The sequence below is a fragment of the Gossypium arboreum genome, chromosome 6 (genome assembly GCF_025698485.1).
Source record: "Gossypium arboreum isolate Shixiya-1 chromosome 6, ASM2569848v2, whole genome shotgun sequence".
Lineage (NCBI taxonomy): Eukaryota > Viridiplantae > Streptophyta > Magnoliopsida > Malvales > Malvaceae > Gossypium > Gossypium arboreum.
In genome coordinates, this window is record NC_069075.1 from 68,221,517 (window position 1) to 68,243,186 (window position 21,670).

Here is a 21,670-nt window from a genome sequence, read left to right on the forward strand (position 1 = left end):
ATTGAAGGATTGATATTCTGTATGCACACCTCCTCCACTTGAGTCACACCTCATTACTGGATGTACCTGCGTAGAACCAAGAAAACCATCAATCTTTTTATTGAGAAGTTCTACCGATTTTGTGGTAGTAGTGGCGAGTCGATGTTATAAACACCTGTTGTTTTTGTTGGCTTAGTCCTCATGACTTGCCACTGATAATTATTCAGTGATATTTCTTCAATGAATTCATAAGCCTCTTCAGGTGTTTTGTTATTGATGGTTCCTCCAGCAACTGTGTCAATCATCTGTCTTGTTGAGGGATTCACACCACTGTAAAACGTTTGAACTTGCAGCCATAGAGGTAAGCCATGGTGAGGGCACCTTCGCAATAGATCATTGCATCTCTGCCATGCTTCGTAAAGTGTTTCTAAGTCCATTTGTACAAAAGAAGAGATATCATTATGTAACTTAGCCGTTTTAGCCGGTAGAAAATATTTTAGTAGAAACTTTTCGGTCATTTGTTCCCAAGTAGTGATAGACCCTCGTGGTAATGAGTTCAACCACTATTTAGCTTTGTTTCTCAGTGAAAAAGGGAATAACCGAAGGTGAATGGCATCATCAGAAATGCCATTAACTTTGAAAGTGTCGCAAAACTCCAAAAAATTCGCCAAGTGAGTGTTGGGATCCTAATCCTGCAAACCATCAAACTGAACTAACTATTGTATCATCTGCATTGTGTTAGGTTTTAGTTCAAAATTATTCGCAGCAATAGCAGGTCTAACTATACTTGACTCAGTTCCTGTTAAAGAAGGTTTAGCATAGTCATACATAGTACGTGGAGCAGGATTTTGATTAGCCGCAATTGCAGGAGGTAGCTGATTGCCTTGGTTTTCAGCCATCTCTTAGGTTAGGGGTTGAGTATCGTCTTCTTGCTCGTTCTCCGTGTATCTTAAGCTTCCCCTTATTTCTCTTTGGTTTCTATGAACTGTGTGATCGATTTCTTCGTCAAACAGTAATGGTCCCAACGGGTTTCTTCTAGTCATAAACCATGAAAACCTGCCAAGAGAAGGAAAAAGGAAGTTAATAAATAATAAAAAAATTAAATTAAATTGCAAGAAAGATAAATGGCTAAAGTAATAAAAATTGAGTGTTCCTAATATTTCAGTTCCCCGGCAACGGCGCCAAAAACTTGATCGCTAGGTTTCGTGATAGATTTTAAATATTTATAATTACTCGTTCTTAGACTAACTATTATCGCGATGTAGGCAAGTGTACCTATCGAACAGTAGTATAGTTTTAGCACGACCGGATTGTCGAACCCAATGGAACTAAAAGTACTAGTAATGACTGTCTTTTTATTATCTAGCCTAAGAATAAAGAGATTTTGTTTTAATTAACTAGTTATCTAAACTAAGAACTCACAGAGAAAAGAATTGGGGAATTGCTTTTGGGAAAATCTATTGAATGAAGACAATACCTAAGGAAAAATCCACCTAGACTTTACTTGTTATTCTGGCTCCGAATCGAACGATTTATTCATTCAACTTGTTCCGTAGAGATCCGTAAGTTATGTTATTATCCCTATTCAAGACTAATAATGCCTAATCCCTAGATTGAATAACCGAGACTTTTCACTAATTAACACTCTAGGGTTGCATTAACTCGATCTATGGATCCCCTTATTAGGTTTCACCCTAATCTAGCAAAATCTTGTCACCCTATTTCTAGGTGTGCAATCAACTCCGCTTAATTATGACAAAAGTACTCTTAGATAGGGTCTATTCCTCCTATGAATAAGAGCATGTCTTGAATCAATATCCTGGGATATCAAAACAAAAATTAAGAACACATAATTAAGAACAAGTTAAATATATATCATACGATTCAGAAAATAATAACAAGATTCATCTTAAGTCTCATTCCCCTTAGGTATTTAGGGGTTTTAGTTCCTAATTAAATAAGAAAACATCTTAAAAGAATAAAGAATACAAAACATAAAGAAAGCCCAAAAATCCTAAAGGGAAATTGAGGCGAGATCTTTAGTCTTGATGATGAATACTTGCTTCTGAGATGGATCAATCAGCTTCCTTGGAGTAATTCCTTACCCCCTCTTCTCCTTTTTTCTTTTCTCCTCTTCTAGGGTGTATTTATAAGCTTTGGAATGCCTAAAAGCCCTCAAAAGTGGCCTTTTCCGAATTAGTCTCAACTTGGGCTCAGTAGGGACACGCCCGTGTGTGATTACTTCAGGCCGTGTTCGAGCCTATTAAAATGGCATGGGCATGTGCTATACCCGTGTGAATCATGCTTCAATTCTGCCAGATTGACACGGCCATGTGGTCTGCCCGTGTGAAGAGGTCCAGTCCGTGTTGGTTTCGTACTTTGGCCTTTTTTCTCTGTTTTTGGCCTGCTTCTCGTTCCTTTTGCTCTCCTATGCTCTCCGCTTTAGGAGCATCGAATCCACCAATTCTAATGAGAAATCATCCATAAAATGCATTAAACATGGGGTCAAAATATGTATAATTTACGGTTTATCAATAGCCATTTCCGTCAAATAGATATTTCTTATAGTAATCACATAGAATCATAAGAAAACCAGAATAGTGAAATTTCAATGTCTGAAGCTACACAGAATATCAAAAAGTTACAACTCATGTAGAATGATATCAATTCCAATGATATCCCAGATAAGATCCAGAAAGAACAATGTCACTCATAAATATTGAAATCCACAGTAACAGAAGCAATATAATCTTCACGTATATTCATCAAAACAATAGCTAGTAGAAACAGAGTATTAGCATCATACAAATTTTTACCGTCGATTTTCTTATTCCTACATGGGAATAAATACCAAAGAAAGACATAGCAATGTCGAATATAACCCAAAGAGACTAACAATACTTTCATCTATTAATATGTTTAGCTAATGTTCTCATATGATAAGAATTCTTTCTGAAACTAAGAGTCACATATACTTCTGAGGATAAACGTACACATAAAATGCCCATAAGGAATCATAGTAACTGCCCGACTATAACCATTGTACTCAACCATTAATATAATTCAATCATTATTCAACTGACTAATTCTGTCACCAGAAATTTTCACATTATCCCTTCACTAACAGAAGTCAATTCAGAAAAGCTTCTAGCTAATATTTTTTTTAGATAACATACCTAAATAGGTCATTTAATTAGAGTTAATTTCTTCTGTAATAGTGACTTTGCATAATCTAAATAGTCTTTAGAACTATCCAATATCTCTTTTAATATTGTCTTCATTTGCTATTCATTAACTTTTCTGACCACCTTATTAATCTTCGGGACACGAACTTCTGTAATTCCACACTGGTAGGCTTATTCAACCCAAATCTTACTTACAGATTTCATAGTAACATTTTACTGATAAGGGGTGTGAGGGTAGTAAAGCCTCAAACTTAACTCTTTCATACATGCACTTAACACATACTATCACAAATAGTCAGTTCATTTCTATTTTCACATTTTCAAAACATTTAATAAACATTTGCATTTAATCACTTTTGTTCTTAACACATAGTTCATATGCCAACTCAAACCACTAATCCACGATTAAAGCATTTCATATAGTAATCATAATCCAAATATTATAATTCATATACTCATATAATTATAACATTATCAATAACAAAATGTCATACTCTTTGATCCATACCTTTATGAGTTCCAACTCATAATCAACACATTTCCATTCAAACATCTGAGTACACATTCCGTACTATCAGAATTAGCTCGGTTGGAAAACTTATTTGTCTCATCAAAAAAATTTTCGTCAGAGTCGGGATATATCACACTATTGCAGGTTAAATATGGCATGTATAGCTAGACTCACATATGCTATGGTAGTCCTAGAACCGACTAAATCATAGCTCTGATACGAATAAATGTAAACCCCTAACCTGTAGCCATCGCTGGAATAGGTTAAGAGGCATTATCAGACTTTACATAATTTACTACAAATATATCACATACATAGTTTACAAACTATCAAATCACATTTAATCATCTTCATAATGTCCCTAAAATAGGTCTACTAGACCTTAAACATGCTTTGGGGAAGGTTTGGGACTAAACTGATTTCATATAAAATTTCTTGAAACTTAATAAATTTGTTTTCTAAGTTATAAAGGTCACACGCCCGTGTGAACAGGTCGTGTGCTTCACACGATTACCAGACACGCCTGTGTCATAGATTGTGTAAAAACAGACCATACATACTAACTTGAACCACACGGCCGGAGACACGCCCGTATGCCTTGGCCGTTTTTGAAACTGACTTGGATCACACGGCTGACCACACACTCGTGTGTCTAGCATGTGTACCCTTCAAAATGGCCACACACACCCATGTACCAAGGCTATGTGCCTCACACGGCCACCAGACACGCCCGTGTGTCTAGGCCGTGTCAAAACTATAAGGTATACTGCTTTAATTCAAAAGCCTACCCAGGGGACACACGGCTGTGTAACATGACCGTGTGTCGAACATGGCTGATACACACCCCCCTGTAGAAAAAAATAGGCCATTTACATGGAAACTTTGCCACCCAAGTTGGTTCATCCTTACAAGTATCAAATCAAGCATATTTCATGTCCAAAAGGCATTCAAAAGCATACCAAATCATGCATTAGTTGACCTATAATATCATCATTCATTCTCATATACAAATCTAACTCAAACATACCAATTTAAAGTACTAACTTTATATAAAAAACATATGATTCATACATCATATTAATCCATTTGAATTTATGGGATTTCTCAGCATATCAATTTCTCAAATCAACATAAAACTTATCAATATTGACCATTTCATTTGGACATTCATGAGCACATTAAATCATACTATTTTTTAACACAAAGCATATACCAAAATTCATTCATAATCTCATCCATAACCAAGCCATATCAAATGGCTAGATATACACATCTCAAAACATAACTAAAGTTCATAAGCCTATACATACCACATAACCAAAAACTCAAAGCTTTTATTTACCGAAGCGATAACAGGATAGTGTGATGAGGTCTCCTACAACTTCCAACCGAGCAAGTCTCCAAAACTCTATAAACATAGAAAGAACACACAGAGTAAGCTTTGAAAGCTTAGTAAGCCATAAGCAAATAAATCATCTCGATGACATTTATAAATCAATATCATTAAACCGAATTTTACAAATCTCAATCACATATACATTCGTTGTACTTATAAATTCATATAACCACATTAATAACTCCACTTATCTTATTTATCATTGAACATATAACCATGCTTTCAAATTTGAATAACAACCGTCAGGTAAATCATATAAATCAAGCTCACTCATATTCATTATATCGCCAATCAAATCATGGTCATTTATTACAAATCATACATAAGTATTATATCAACTTCTTTATAAATACTTCCAAACTCGAACATCCATAATTCCTTTATTCACATAGACCAAATTCATATACATGAATTATATAGACAACCAGATCAACTTTATTATACTAATCACATATCAAAAACATGTTTCATGTTTCATAATTCTCATGTTTGAAACAGAGGACCACAATTTCATATAATGAGCGTATGTAACACATTATTTATTTGTATACATTCATATCATTCGTTGTCATATATTTCACGTATAGTCATATGAAACATACTCACCTTTCATTTCTGAATTTCATAAACAAATTATACATACCTAAATTGGCTATAATTTCACATAGTTATTCATTTCTCGGAATGCCCGTTGAACCATTCAGAATCATAAGGATATACGGATAGCTCAAAAAGCTCGTACAATGCCAATGTCCTAGACATGGTCTTACATGTAATCAAATATCGATGCCACATTCCCAAACAAGGTCTTACACGTAATCAAATACCGATGCCACTATCCCAGACAAGGTTTTACATGAAATCAAATACGATGCCAACGTCCCAAACGTGGTCTTACAGGTAAATTATAAGTCGATGCCAACGTCCCAGACGTGGTCTTACACAAAAACACATATCAGATCCTATGTCATGACATATGTATCCTAACTATTCCTATGGTTCGTACTGGGCTTTTTCGACGTCGTCACATTATCGAAACTTTTTCAATTTCACATATTCAATCAATCCATGCTCGGAACAGATTCTTCGAAGCTCAATTCAATTTGGCTACATATATATATTTATTTACAACTCAATTCAGCACATATAATGCATATATATTTCAATTTAACAATGTTTATTTATTTATGAACTTACCTCGTACTAACACGAATAGACTGGAACAACTATTCGACAATTTTTGACTTTTCCCGATCCAAATCTGATTTCCTCATTTCTTGATCTAATTCAATACAAATTTGGCTTTTTTAATAACATATTTACTCAAATTCATTCAAACACACATAAAAGGGAAATTTTCACTTTAGCCCCTAACATTTTACATTTTTCACAATTTAGTCTTTATTTCAAAACAACATAAAATACTCAAAATTTCACTACGCCCATGTTAGGCCGAATTCACCTTGGGTCCCTAGCAGCCCATTAATTCAATTTATTTCACATTTTGATCCCTAAATTTACAATTCTCTCAATTTAGCCCTTAATACACATTTTTATCAAAAATCACTTAATTAAACATAATAATCTATCAACAAAGATTTATTTTTCAACATCAAACAACAAATTCATCACATTATCAACAATGGAAAATCTCAAATTCATCATCAATTCTAAAAATTAAAGCATGGGCTAGGTAATATATGAAGCAACGATCTCAAAAACGTATAAATTATCGAAAACCGGGCAAAACACATACCCGAATCAAGCTTCCAAAGGTGTCGAACCTAGCTTGATCAAAAATGGTTTTTTTCACCTTTAACATTTGGCAATAGTGAAGAAAACGATGAACAAAATGTTGTTTTATTTTAATTTAATAACATTATTTACAAATTACTAAATTACCATTAATGAAAACATTTAAAATACATATAATGGATGGCCATTTATGTAATACTCCACTAAATATGGTATAATAACATCTCAAGGACCCCATATTTAATAAACCATAGCAAATAAATACTTTTACAAATAGAAAGCCACTTTTTCATTTTACGCGATTAAGTCCTTTTATAAAATCGAGCACACAAACGATAAAATTTTCACACAAAATTTTCACACGTATCATATATCATGATGTAAACACAAAAAATAATATTAAAATATTTTTCTGACATAGATTTGTGGTCCTGAAACCACTGTTTCGACTAGGGTCTAAACCGGACTATTACAGGTCAAATTAGCCCAAGTACTAATCAGTTTATTTTATTTTAAGTAGTCTAACTTGTGACACCCCTAATGTGACCCTAGTCGGAGAGTGGTTTCGGGACCACGAAACCGAGTCACAAGAATAATTAAGTGTTATATTCCGTGCTTATTGTATGTGGAATTGGTATGCGTAAATATTTCGTGTCTCGATTTTTATTAATTAGGTGCTAATTATTAAGAAAGGACCCATGTGCTAAGACTTGAAAATGTGATAGGTGTATTTTAAGTGGCCTAATAATGCATAAAGTGAAATAAATGGAGTTGCATGTCAATTATCCCATTCCCTAAGGTGAATGGCCGCCATGACAAATTATGGGCAAGGGAAAACATGTTCCCAACATGTTTTACTAATGGATGATGTTAGAAATGATAAAATAAGAGTATGAAAAAAACAAGAGAAAAAAAATGTTCATTCTTCTCCATAGGCTTGGCGAATGTACTAAGGAAAAAAAGAAAAATTTGTTCATCCTTTCTCATCTTCTTGGCGAAATTACTAAGGGAAAAGGGGAGGATTTTTGCTTCATGCTTGGCTTGGAAGAGATCTAGAAGGAGATTTGGCTAAGTTTGCATCAAGATTAAGGTATGTATGAGGTTGTGTTGGGAGTTTCATGCATGTTTTGGTTGCTAACTTGATGTGCATGTTAGCCATGGCTCAAATCTTTGGTATGCCATGGAAATGGTATTTGGCCAAAGTTGTTATAGTGATAAAGCCATTGCATGCTAAGTGTGAAGCTTGATGATGATGCATGCAATGATGGATTTTCTACTCATGAGTAAGATTTTGAGTTTCTCTTTGTTTTATCATGATTAAAGTTGAAAAGGAGCATGATTGTCATACTTGGCCATGATGCATTCTTGAGCATGATTCATGCTTCTTGCATGTTAGTTAAAAGTTTGTGTTTTGGATGGCTATGGACACCTTGAAAATTCGGCCATGCTCATATATGCATATATATGATTGCACATTATGTTTGGTTGTGAACTAAGTGATGAATATATTGATTTAAAGAAGAAAATGTGGAAGAATGCTTGTGAAATTGCAAGCACAATTGACCTAGCACACATATAAGTGCTTGATGCTATATTATAAGTTTTGGGCCACAATGTGCAAGCATTAATTAGTAGATTGCATGCTGTTTTTGTGAGGTATTAAGTGCAAATTTTGACCTCAACATGTACATGAATATTCGCCTTGGGTAGCCCATTGAAGGCCTTAGCATTTCCTTGATGTTCAAACAAATTGTATTGAATTGCTTGATGTAGTATAAAATGTGCATGACCATTGTGTATTCAAGCTAAAGAGCGGCCATATGACCATCTAAAATCCTTGTCATATTCGGCCATAAGCAAGCACAATGAGGTTTTAATAAATTGAATTTGTTTGAATTAGCTCAAGAGCCGAGAGGGCCACAATTGGACAAGGGAAGGAAAAGGTGATCGAATAGCCGAAAAAGCCGTTCGACAACATCCGAGGTAAGTCCTCAAGAAGTGACCTTACTTGAATTATGTGAGATGAAATATGGATGTGTATGATTATTGATTAGGTGTGTATGAGTATTTGAATTCCACCGGGCTAAGTCCCAAGGCGAATATGCTAATGATATTAATTGTGTTTGAGCCTTAGTAACGAAAATGAAATATGTATGTCCAATGATTATTGATGTATGTGTGCATGAGAAATTGAATGATATCGGGCTAAGCCGAAGACAATTATGCTGGAAATTATATCCGGTTAAGACCGAAGGCAATTGTGCTAGTGGTTATATCCGGGCTAAGACCAAGGCATTCGTGCGAAGTTATTCTATCCGGGCTAAGACCGAAGGCATTTGTGCACTTGATTATATCCGGTTATATTCCGAAGAATCTTGGGCTGGAGGTGAGTGTTGGTTGCTGAAATGAATTTAATTAGTACACTCGGACAGCCCAAAGGATAAGGTACGTTATATGTGCATTGGAAAGTCGACGTGTTTGAGCAACATTCGCTCAATCGACTAATGAATTTCAGTTATTGAATTGATTGATGCTTTGCGAATTTATATAATGATGAAGTATGAAGTAAGAATGTGTCTTAATGAAATGATGCATTTGGCTATGTGAATGTATTGCTGTAAATTATAGTTCATTATATTCCTTGAGACTTACTAAGCATAAAAATGCTTACCCCGTTGCTTTGGCTCTTAGTTTTCTAGATTTCGCTCGAGGCAATCGGATTTGGGATCGTTGAAGTCGAAGTCATCCACACTATCAAGCCTCCATTTTGGTATAAATTTTTGTTTGAACTTGAGATGGCATGTATAGGACTACCCCTTGTTTGTTAAATATGTTGTAATGTAAGTATGTACGGCCGTGCGAAAATGGCTCGAAAAGGGAAGTATGAACTTAGACTAATTGTGGGTTGTATGTATATATTTTGTGTCATGATGTGGCTATGGCTTGGAAATGAGAATGTTGGTCATATGATCAGCCATTGGCACGGTTAAAATGATCATATATGAACCTATGTATGGTAAGGCTAGTTGAATCATGGAGACCACCAAATAGGTGAGTCCTATCTTAAAACAGATGCTGCCAGCTGCAGTGGCGTGAATGTGAAAAATCACCAAAATTCATAGGAATGGAATTAGATAGTGAATAAGCTATGTAAATGAACCTTGATGAGTCTATTTTCATATGGAAGAAACGAAATGGTCATAGGAGTTACAGGTTAAGAGATATTAAAGCTATTGTGAGACAGGGCCAGAATGGCTTCTGGGTTCCCTGTCGCAACTTTAAAAATTCACTATAAATTATCCAAAAGAATTAGGAGATATATCTTATATGTACAGATTCCATTTTGAGTCTAGTTTCATTAGAAACAAACGACACCAGAATTAAAGCCCTGTACAGAGAGATATTCAAGTTATACCGCGCGAAGGTCGGAGCAGTCGATCCCTGTAACAGGGGTAACTTTAACTAATAAACTGTACCAATTGGCCCGACCAAAATCCTAGAAATAAATCCATGGATGGATATATGAGTCTAAATTCAGGAAAATTTACGAAACCAGTTTCCGAGTTTTGAAACTCGAGATATGATTTTAAGGCGACAGTGACGCAGTTTTCCAGCCTGACTGGAAATGTCAAATTGGTGGGCAAAAACATGTGAACTTGGTTTGTTAACCCCGGTCCGACACGGCGATGGTCTCGGGTTTTGGGGTGTTACAATTTTATTGGTATCGAGCCACGGTTTAGTCGATTCTAGGACTACCGTGATGTGTTTGGGGTCTAGCTATACATGCCATTAAATGATGAATCGATAGTGTGATGAATTTCGACAATTTGACTTCATGTTTGTTTATAGCAATGGATCCCGATCCCAACCGAGCGATAGCTGATGATGTGGAGAGTGTGGCGCTGCTCCGCGCAAGGGACAGCGCGGCGGACTCTCAACCTATGGCCAGTAATCCTAATGATGAGGCTAGGCAAGCCTTTTATAGTGTGATGAGCGAATGGTTTAATCAATACATTCGAACCAACACTACTGTTCCACCACCTCCATTCCCGACGGATGCAACCCCGCACCTCACGATACCTCCGTTGGATGACCCAATGAGGTCGGGTAAGCCCCGATCGATAGGATTCGAAAACATGGGGCCACTGAATTTAAGGCTACGGATGATGATGATGCCGAAGCGAGCTGAATTATGGTTAGATAACACTATCCGGGTGCTTGATGAGCTATCCTGTACACCGATGAGTGCTTAAAGTGTACCATCTCCTTGCTACGCGAGTCCGCCTACTATTGGTGGAGTACTCGACTTGTGGTGCCTAGAGAGCAAGTGACTTGGGAATTCTTTCTAACCGAGTTCAAAAAGTATATCATCGAGATTCATCGACCAAAAGCGGAGGAGTTCCTTGATCTTAAGCAAGGTTCTATGTCCGTTACCGACTGAACGAAAGTTTGTGAGGCTTAGCCGACTGCTGCGAGAATGCATTTCGTCCGAAGCTATTATGTGTAAACGCTCGAGGATGGGCTGAATGATGATATAAGGATGTTTGTTGGCATTCTCGAGATACGAGAGTTCGTAGTACTTGTTGAGCGAGCTTGTAAAGTCGAAGAGCTTAGAAAGGAGAAACAAAAAGCTGATGTGGGGATTGGAGAATTCGAAGAGGTCCTCGGAAAGTCTCTTCAACAAGCATCGAAGAGATTTCGAGATGATGCGAGCCGGTCTAGAGGCGTTTGGGCTTTTCTAGACGAGGACGCGATCGACCCTGTGACCACACGAGTCACCTCGATCGCCGGTGGCGGAAATGATCGCCGAGAGAGGCGGAGTGTCCACATTGTGGCAAATGGCATTCGGGGAGCTGTTGGTTTCGTGATCGCTCCTGCTATAAGTGTGGATCGGCCGACCACTTTATGAAGGATTGCCCGAAGAATGCAAGTCAGAGTGCAAACCCGGGTGCTACCACTGCTCGAGGTAGACCACCTAGAAATATGGGCAATGTCGATTGGCGGTCGAGAGGATCTAGAGATGCTACCATCGGATCGAGGCTCGTGCTCTGCTAGGACTTATGCCATACGCGCACGCGCGAGGATCTTGCCTCTCCGGATGTTATTACCGGTACTTTCACTCTTTTCAATACAAATGTAATTGCTTTGATTGACCCCGGTTCTACTCATTCATATATATGTGAAACCTTAGCATCCGAGAAGACTTTGCCCATTGAGTCTCTCGAGTTTGTAATTCGGTGTCAAACCCTTGGGTCATTACGTGCTTGTTAACAAAGTGTGCAAGAAAAGTCCCTAGTGTTCGAGGTTCTTGTTTTCCGCGGACTTGATGCTTTTGCCGTTCGATGAGTTCGATGTTATTCTTGGTTTGGATTGGTTGACCATGCACGATGCGGTTGTAAATTGCAAGAGCAAGACTATCGATTTGAGGTGCGAATAATGAAATAATTCGGGTTGAGTCCACGGACTTAAAGGGTTGCCATTGTAATATCGCGATGTTGGCCCGAAATATGTAAGAAAAGGGTGCGAAGCGTACCTTGCGTCGTGCTTTCGATGACAAGGAATCGGAGAAGAAACCGAATCTGTGCGCGTGGTTTGTGAATACCGGATGTTTTCCCGAAGAATTGCGGGTTTACCACTGTTCGAGAAATAGAATTTGGCATCGAATTGGTACCGGTATCGCCCCAATTTCGATAGCTCCGTATCGTATGGCACCAACGGAATTGAAGGAGTTGAAAACTCGGTTGCAAGAATTGGTGGATAGAGGTTTTGCTCGCCGAGTTTTTCGCCTTGGGGTGCGCGGTGTTGTTCGTGAAGAAGAAGGATGGAACCATGCGACTATGCATCGACTATCGTCGACAACAAAGCGACGATAAAGAACAAATATCCGTTGCCACGTATTGATGACTTGTTCGATCAACTGAAGGGAGCCTCGGTGTTCTCGAAAATAGATTTGAGATCGGGCTACTATCAATTGCGAATCCGAGATTGAGACGTGCCCAAGGCGCCTTGAGCGAGATATGGTCACTATGAGTTCCTAGTGATGCCGTTTGGGCTCACTAATGCCCTACGGTATTTATGGACTTAATGAATCGGATCTTTAGACCATATTTGGATCGATTAAGTAGTCGTGTTCATTGATGACATCTTGGTCTATTCAAGAAATGAGACCGAACATCTTTGAACACCTGCGGTTAGTCTTTGCAAATTTTACGGGACAAGCAATTATATGCTAAGTTCAGCAAGTGTGAGTTACGGTTAGAGAGGTTAGCTTCTTGGGTCATGTGGTATCGATCGGGTATTCGAGTCGACCGAATAAAATTTCAGCCATACTTAATTGGAAACCTCAGAAATATTCTTGAGGTTCGAGCTTTTTGGGGCTTCTGCGGTTATTACCGACGATTTGTAAAAGGCTTCTCAACGATAGCCACGCCGATGACGGCTTACTCCAAAAGGATGTTAAGTTGAATGGACGGAGAAATGCCAAAAAGCTTGATCAACTGAAAACTTATTTGGTGAAGCCCCAATTCTAGTGCAACCCGAGTCCGCAAGGAGTTTGTCATCTATAGCGACGCCTCTCTACTTGGGTTAGGTTGCGTATTAATGCAAGAAGGTCGAGTTGTGGCCTATCGTCGAGGCAATTAAAGCCACATGAGAAAAACTATCCGACTCATGATCTCGAATTGGCGCCATCGTATTCGCCTTAAAGATTTGGCGACATTACTTATTTGGTGAAAGGTGCCATGTATACTCGGATCACAAAAGTCTCAAGTATTTGATGACCCAACGAGACTTAAATCTGCGACAAAGACGTTGGCTCGAGTTTGTTAAAGGATTATGAGTGATCATTGACTATCACCGGGAAAGGCGAATGTAGTTGCGGATGCCTTGAGTCGTAAATCGTTATTCACTTTCTGAGCGATGAATGTGCACTTGTCTATCCGATCCGACAAAGTGTGTTAGTGGCTGAAATGAAAGCCAAACCATTATTGACACACCAAATTCGAAGCTCGAGAAAGTCGATGACGAGTTGGTTGCAAAGCGGGCTGCGTGTGTTCGAACAAGGACTCGGAGTTTCAAATCGACGATGACGATTGTTTGAGGTTCAAAAGTCGTCGTGTGTCCCAAAGAATTGAACTCATTTCGATAATTCGAATGAAGCCCATTGTAGCCGAATGGCAATCCACCCGGGAGTACGAAGATGTACAATGATTTGAAACGTCGATTTTGGTGGCATGGTATGAAGCGAGACATCTCGACTTTGTTTCAAGATGTTTAATATGTCAACAAGTGAAAGCGGAACATCGGTGCCTTGAGATTACTTCACCAATCACGATACCCGAGTGGAAATGGGATCGAGTCACAATGGACTTTGTATCCGGACCGCCATTGTCGCAAGTAAGAAGGACGCGGTTTGGGTCGTGGTAGATCGATTGACTAAGTCGGCCCACTTTGTCCCCGACGCACGGATTTTCAATGGACAAATTAGCGGAATTATACGTTTCTCAGTTGTGAAATTACACGGGTGCCTATTTCTATCGTGTCGGATAGAGATCCGAGATTTACCTCGCGGTTTTGGAAAAAGTTGCAAGAAGCTTTGGGTACCAAGTTGCATTTCAAGACCGCCTTCCACCCCCAAACCGATGGTCAATCCGGCGGGTAATTCGGATACTTGAGGATATGTTAAGATGTTGCGTCCTCGAGTTTAGTGGTTCATGGGAAGCGGTATTTGCCGTTGATTGAATTCGCTTACAACAACGACTTTCAATCGAGTATTAAGATGGCACCCTACGAGGCTTTGTACGGGCGTAAATGCCGTACACCATTGTTTTGGTGAGCTTGGTGAAAGCAAGATTTTCGGGTGGATTTGATTAGGGATGCCGAATGAAAGTGAAAGTAATCCGTGAAAGTTTGAAGATAGCCTTCGATCGTCGGAAGTCGACGCGGATATGAAGCGTAAGGATATCGAGTATCGGTGGGTGATAAAGTGTTCCTCAAGGTATCGCCTTGGAAAAAATACTCGAGTTCTACCGTAAGGGCAAGTTGAGCCCGAGGTTCATTGGGCCATATGAGATATCGAGCGAATCGGTCGGTGGCATATCGTTTGATTTTGCCCCCGAACTCAAAAGGTTCACGATGTCTTCCACGTTCGATGCTTGACGTTATAGATCCGATCCATCGCACGTGATTAGTCCATCAGAAATTGAAATTCAAGCTAATATGAGTTATGAGGAAGAACCAATTCGTATCCTATCACGAGAAGTGAAAGAGTTGCGAAACAAGCGGGTTCCGCTAGTGAAAGTGTTATGGCTCAAGCACGGGATAGAAGAAGCTACTTGGGAGACCGAGAACTCAATGAGAGAGCGATATCCGAACCTATTTACCGGTAAGCTTTTCGGGACGAAAATCTCTTGAGTGGGGAGAGTTGTGACACCCTAATGTGACCCTAGTCGGAGAGTGGTTTCGGGACCACGAAACCGAGTCACAAGAATAATTAAGTGTTATATTCCGTGCTTATTGTATGTGGAATTGGTATGCGTAAATATTTCGTGTCTCGATTTTTATTAATTAGGTGCTAATTATTAAGAAAGGACCCATGTGCTAAGACTTGAAAATGTGATAGGTGTATTTTTAAGTGGCCTAATAATGCATAAAGTGAAATAAATGGAGTTGCATGTCAATTATCCCATTCCCTAAGGTGAATGGCCGGCCATGACAAATTATGGGCAAGGGAAAACATGTTCCCAACATGTTTTACTAATGGATGATGTTAGAAATGATAAAATAAGAGTATGAAAAAAAAACAAGAGAAAAAAAAATGTTCATTCTTCTCCATAGGCTTGGCCGAATGTACTAAGGAAAAAAAAAAGAAAAATTTGTTCATCCTTTCTCATCTTCTTGGCCGAAATTACTAAGGGAAAAGGGGGAGGATTTTTGCTTCATGCTTGGCTTGGAAGAGATCTAGAAGGAGATTTGGCTAAGTTTGCATCAAGATTAAGGTATGTATGAGGTTGTGTTGGGAGTTTCATGCATGTTTTGGTTGCTAACTTGATGTGCATGTTAGCCATGGCTCAAATCTTTGGTATGCCATGGAAATGGTATTTGGCCAAAGTTGTTATAGTGATAAAGCCATTGCATGCTAAGTGTGAAGCTTGATGATGATGCATGCAATGATGGATTTTCTACTCATGAGTAAGATTTTGAGTTTTCTCTTTGTTTTATCATGATTAAAGTTGAAAAGGAGCATGATTGTCATACTTGGCCATGATGCATTCTTGAGCATGATTCATGCTTCTTGCATGTTAGTTAAAAGTTTGTGTTTTGGATGGCTATGGACACCTTGAAAATTCGGCCATGCTCATATATGCATATATATGATTGCACATTATGTTTGGTTGTGAACTAAGTGATGAATATATTGATTTAAAGAAGAAAATGTGGAAGAATGCTTGTGAAATTGCAAGCACAATTGCCTAGCACACATATAAGTGCTTGATGCTATATTATAAGTTTTGGGCCACAATGTGCAAGCATTAATTAGTAGATTGCATGCTGTTTTTGTGAGGTATTAAGTGCAAATTTTGACCTCAACATGTACATGAATATTCGCCTTGGGTAGCCCATTGAAGGCCTTAGCATTTCCTTGATGTTCAAACAAATTGTATTGAATTGCTTGATGTAGTATAAAATGTGCATGACCATTGTGTATTCAAGCTAAAGAGCGCCATATGACCATCTAAAATCCTTGTCATATTCGCCATAAGCAAGCACAATGAGGTTTTAATAAATTGAATTTGTTTGAATTAGCTCAAGAGCCGAGAGGGCCACAATTGGACAAGGGAAGGAAAAGGTGATCGAATAGCCGAAAAAGCCGTTCGACAACATCCGAGGTAAGTCCTCAAGAAGTGACCTTACTTGAATTATGTGAGATGAAATATGGATGTGTATGATTATTGATTAGGTGTGTATGAGTATTTGAATTCCACCGGGCTAAGTCCCAAGGCGAATATGCTAATGATATTAATTGTGTTTGAGCCTTAGTAACGAAAATGAAATATGTATGTCCAATGATTATTGATGTATGTGTGCATGAGAAATTGAATGATATCCGGGCTAAGCCGAAGACAATTATGCTGGAAATTATATCCGGTTAAGACCGAAGGCAATTGTGCTAGTGGTTATATCGGGCTAAGACCGAAGGCATTCGTGCGAGTTATTCTATCCGGGCTAAGACCCGAAGGCATTTGTGCACTTGATTATATCCGGTTATATTCCGAAGAATCTTGGGCTGGAGGTGAGTGTTGGTTGCTGAAATGAATTTAATTAGTACACTCGGACAGCCCAAAGGATAAGGTACGTTATATGTGCATTGGAAAGTCGGCGTGTTTGAGCAACATTCGCTCAATCGACTAATGAATTTCAGTTATTGAATTGATTGATGCTTTGCGAATTTATATAATGATGAAGTATGAAGTAAGAATGTGTCTTAATGAAATGATGCATTTGGCTATGTGAATGTATTGCTGTAAATTATAGTTCATTATATTCCTTGAGACTTACTAAGCATAAAAATGCTTACCCCGTTGCTTTGGCTCTTAGTTTTCTAGATTTCGCTCGAGGCAATCGGATTTGGGATCGTTGAAGTCGAAGTCATCCACACTATCAAGCCTCCATTTTGGTATAAATTTTGTTTGAACTTGAGATGGCATGTATAGGACTACCCTTGTTTGTTAAATATGTTGTAATGTAAGTATGTACGGCCGTGCGAAAATGGCTCGAAAAGGAAGTATGAACTTAGACTAATTGTGGGTTGTATGTATATATTTTGTGTCATGATGTGGCTATGGCTTGGAAATGAGAATGTTGGTCATATGATCAGCCATTGGCACAGTTAAAATGATCATATATGAACCTATGTATGGTAAGGCTAGTTGAATCATGGAGACCACCAAATAGGTGAGTCCTATCTTAAAACAGATGCTGCCAGCTGCAGTGGCGTGAATGTGAAAATCACCAAAATTCATAGGAATGGAATTAGATAGTGAATAAGCTATGTAAATGAACCTTGATGAGTCTATTTTCATATGGAAGAAACGAAATGGTCATAGGAGTTACAGGTTAAGAGATATTAAAGCTATTGTGAGACAGGGCCAGAATGGCTTCTGGGTTCCCTGTCGCAACTTTAAAAATTCACTATAAATTATCCAAAAGAATTAGGAGATATATCTTATATGTACAGATTCCATTTTGAGTCTAGTTTCATTAGAAACAAACGACACCAGAATTAAAGCCCTGTACAGAGAGATATTCAAGTTATACCGCGCGAAGGTCGGAGCAGTCGATCCCTGTAACAGGGTAACTTTAACTAATAAACTGTACCAATTGGCCCGACCAAAATCCTAGAAATAAATCCATGGATGGATATATGAGTCTAAATTCAGGAAAATTTACGAAACCAGTTTCCGAGTTTTGAAACTCGAGATATGATTTTTAAGGCGACAGTGACGCAGTTTTCCAGCCTGACTGGAAATGTCAAATTGGTGGGCAAAAACATGTGAACTTGGTTTGTTAACCCCCGGGTCCGACACCGGCGATGGTCTCGGGTTTTGGGGTGTTACATAACTTGTAAATATAGCTTGGGCTCAAGGCCTGAAACAACAAAGAGGAGAAAGTTCACCCCATGTTGCCATCCATAGGGTTCTACAAAACCTTAATTTTGCCACCATTTTTGTAACAGTCCGTTTTCAGTGAAATTGGAATAGTGGCTTCAGGACCACAAATCTGAGATAGAAAGAAAATTTATGTTCATAATATTGCATGGTCTACATTATGATAGGAAAGACATATGAAAATTTTGGCAAGAAAATTTTACCCATTTCATGTTTAATTATAGAAAGGACCAAATTGCATAAAATGTAAAAGTTGAGTTCTAATAGCTATAAGTATCAAATAGCTATGGAATTTAAAACCGGAGGTGTAACACCCCTCACCCATATTCAACACCGAAATAGGGTTACAGAGCATTGTTGAACTTATCACACATTTAAACATACATTACACATACAATTTAATCAATTCAAATACAATTCAATCATATTGTCCCTAATATGAGCCTATGTAACACCCCAAACCCGGCCCAGACGTTATGGCCGAATCTGACGTGCCACATTGGAGTTGAAAACCCACGTTCCATTTTAGTGTTTTAAAAACCATATATTTTGTTGAGTTAACAACGTGTATGGAAGCTGGGCACCAGATAGGTATCCGAGACAGAGGAGGTGAGCCATGAAGGCTACTTAAGTACCAAGCTCTTTGATTGGATCCAATCCTAGACATGCCGACAACCATAGCCACACTTTGTTATATTGTGTTTAAATTTGTTTAAGTGGACGTCTTTGATAAATCGATTAATCGTGGCATTGAGATATTTTGAAAACAAGTATCATTTTGAAAACACGTCCTAAGTCTAGCCCATTTGAATAATTATCAACCAGGTTTAAAGTTATTAAAAATAAAATAATCCCGAAAAGAAATAAAAGGAAAGTTAAAATGGCCTTATTACAACCCAAAAATAAATAATAATTAAAGGAAATTTAATGAAAACCAATGCTTATTTAAAATCCCAAAGACGATCACTGTGGCTACTCTGAATCCCCTCCGGCCCAAGTCCCCACATCAAAGCTCACCTGCGAGGTTAAGGAAAGGGGGTGAGTTTGGAAACTCAGTGTGCAACAAGCCCCTTTCAGAGCCCAAAACAATAACAGCCTATTGGGCCTAAGCCCAAATCCAATCTCAACAAGTACTGGGCCGTAGCCCTTTTCATATTTCATATTTCATAACACTGGGCCGAAGACTTTTTATATTTCATATTACTGGGCCGAAGCCTTTACTGTAAACGATATGGCCCATAGGCCCATTTCAATATCACGTGTAATGTCAATGAAAGAATGCAAGCCCATTTGGGGAGACTACTCGACCCACCATCCGCTACTCTCCACCCGGACCAACCAACACACCATGTGGGGATTCACTCAACCCACCCCGCCATAACTCTCCCTTTGGCGGCAGATATTGTTTTATCATATAACTGGAGGCCTAGCCTCTTTTAATAACTGGGGCATAAGCCCTTTTAATAACTGGGGCATAAGCCCTTTAATAACTGGGTCATAAGCCCTTTAATAACTGGGGCATAAGCCCTTTTAATAACTGGGGCATAAGCCCTTTAATAACTGGGGCATAAGCCCTTTTTCACTTCCTCCATTCGTATAAAAACCCAACCCAATGCATTTATGAATACAGCATGTGCATATCATACATATCATGTGCATATCATACATGTTATGTGCATATCATACATGCCATGTTTTTCAATATCCCATGTATTAAATTCATATTTAAACCCTAGGGGTATAATGGTCATTTTTACCTAGGGGCAAAACGGTCATTTTCATGTTATAAGGGTAATCTTGTAATTTTACCAAAAATTAGGGTTTCTATGTTCATTAACGGTTACTAACAATTCATGGGTGCAAACAATGATTCTGGCCCATTTTTAGCAAAATCGAGTTATTGGGCCTAAAACCCCTAATGGGCCCTACTTAGCCGATTTTGTCATCTAAGCCCATTTAGCCTATATCTATAACAGTATTAACAGTCTTACCATACAATTTAACAGATTTTCATTTTCTACCAATTTTTCCCAAATGGGCCCGAAAGCCTATTGGGCCCTATTGCAGCCCCTCGAGGCCCAACTTACCGTGAATGCCAAAAATCACGTTCTTACCGTTTCCATTGTTCCCGATCATCATCTCATTGATTCTAACTAACTAGTGAGCGTTCGCTTGCTCACAAGTCCTCGAAATGCCAGAATTTTGGCATTTTGGCTTTTCGGCATTTATCGCTTTAAGCTTATGAAAAAGGGTTCGTTACACACCTGTTTGGCGATATTCCTCGACGAGATCTCCTACACGATTTCTCCTATAATCCATCGTTCATAAATCAGCTTCCATTAATTAACCCAAAACAAGAACCATCTTATATTAGTACTTACACATTCGGCCACCATCCAAAATGGCCTTAAGAACCTTACCTTGCCGATATTGATTGACTAAATCTAGCCACTCCGGAGATCCAAGCTGTTTCAAGTCGACACTACGCCTTGCTACTCCTCCACTATAGAAATCATAAAAATATTAAAAGAAGACCCCATAAGGCCTATACCCATATTCGGCCACCTCCCTAAACTGGAGGGGTTTCGGCTTTTGGACAAAAGTTGCTCTAGGAATCGTTTAGAGTTCGAGCACTTACCACAGTCTTTCTTCTCTTGAATCCGTATGCCTAAAAGGTAAAGGAATTGAATGCCAAAAATTGAAAAGGAAAGAAAAGGTTGCTGGTCACAAAGAATCGGCACCCCCCTATCTTCACTGATTTTGGCTTTTTGCGGTATCTCGGTAGAAGTAGAGATAAAGCAAAGAAACAATGGGTGAATGGAGGGAATAGTGGGCTGGTTTGAAAGAAAGAGAAGGAAGAAAAAGTGGAAGAAGAGATGGTAGGTTCGGCTGCAAAAAGAAAAAGAGAGAAAAAGACTAATCCTCTAGGGAGAAAACGGCATACCAATACCTAAGTGCCGAAAATCCTGAATTAAACCCCTCTGCCGAATATCCCCCATCCAATCTCCCTTATTCGGCCAACTCTATCTTCATATCAAATCCCTAAAATCTCTCCCCTTATCCCTCCTTAATCCATGCATTTGACTTGATCCAAACTCTCCTCTTACAGAATCCACTTGGGTTCCAACACTTACCCTTCCTACACATAAAAATAAATACCCCTATTTGCCAACACAGG

At 38.5% G+C, this 21,670-nt stretch overlaps 1 non-coding gene across 1 annotated transcript; it reads left to right on the forward strand.

The window, feature by feature from the left end:
- The first annotated feature begins 342 nt into the window (after nucleotides 1-342).
- LOC128294447 (small nucleolar RNA R71) lies at nucleotides 343-449 on the forward strand. Its single transcript, XR_008284757.1, has one exon. It is a non-coding gene; the product is annotated as a small nucleolar RNA R71 (small nucleolar RNA).
- Nucleotides 450-21,670: the final 21,221 nt, after the last annotated feature.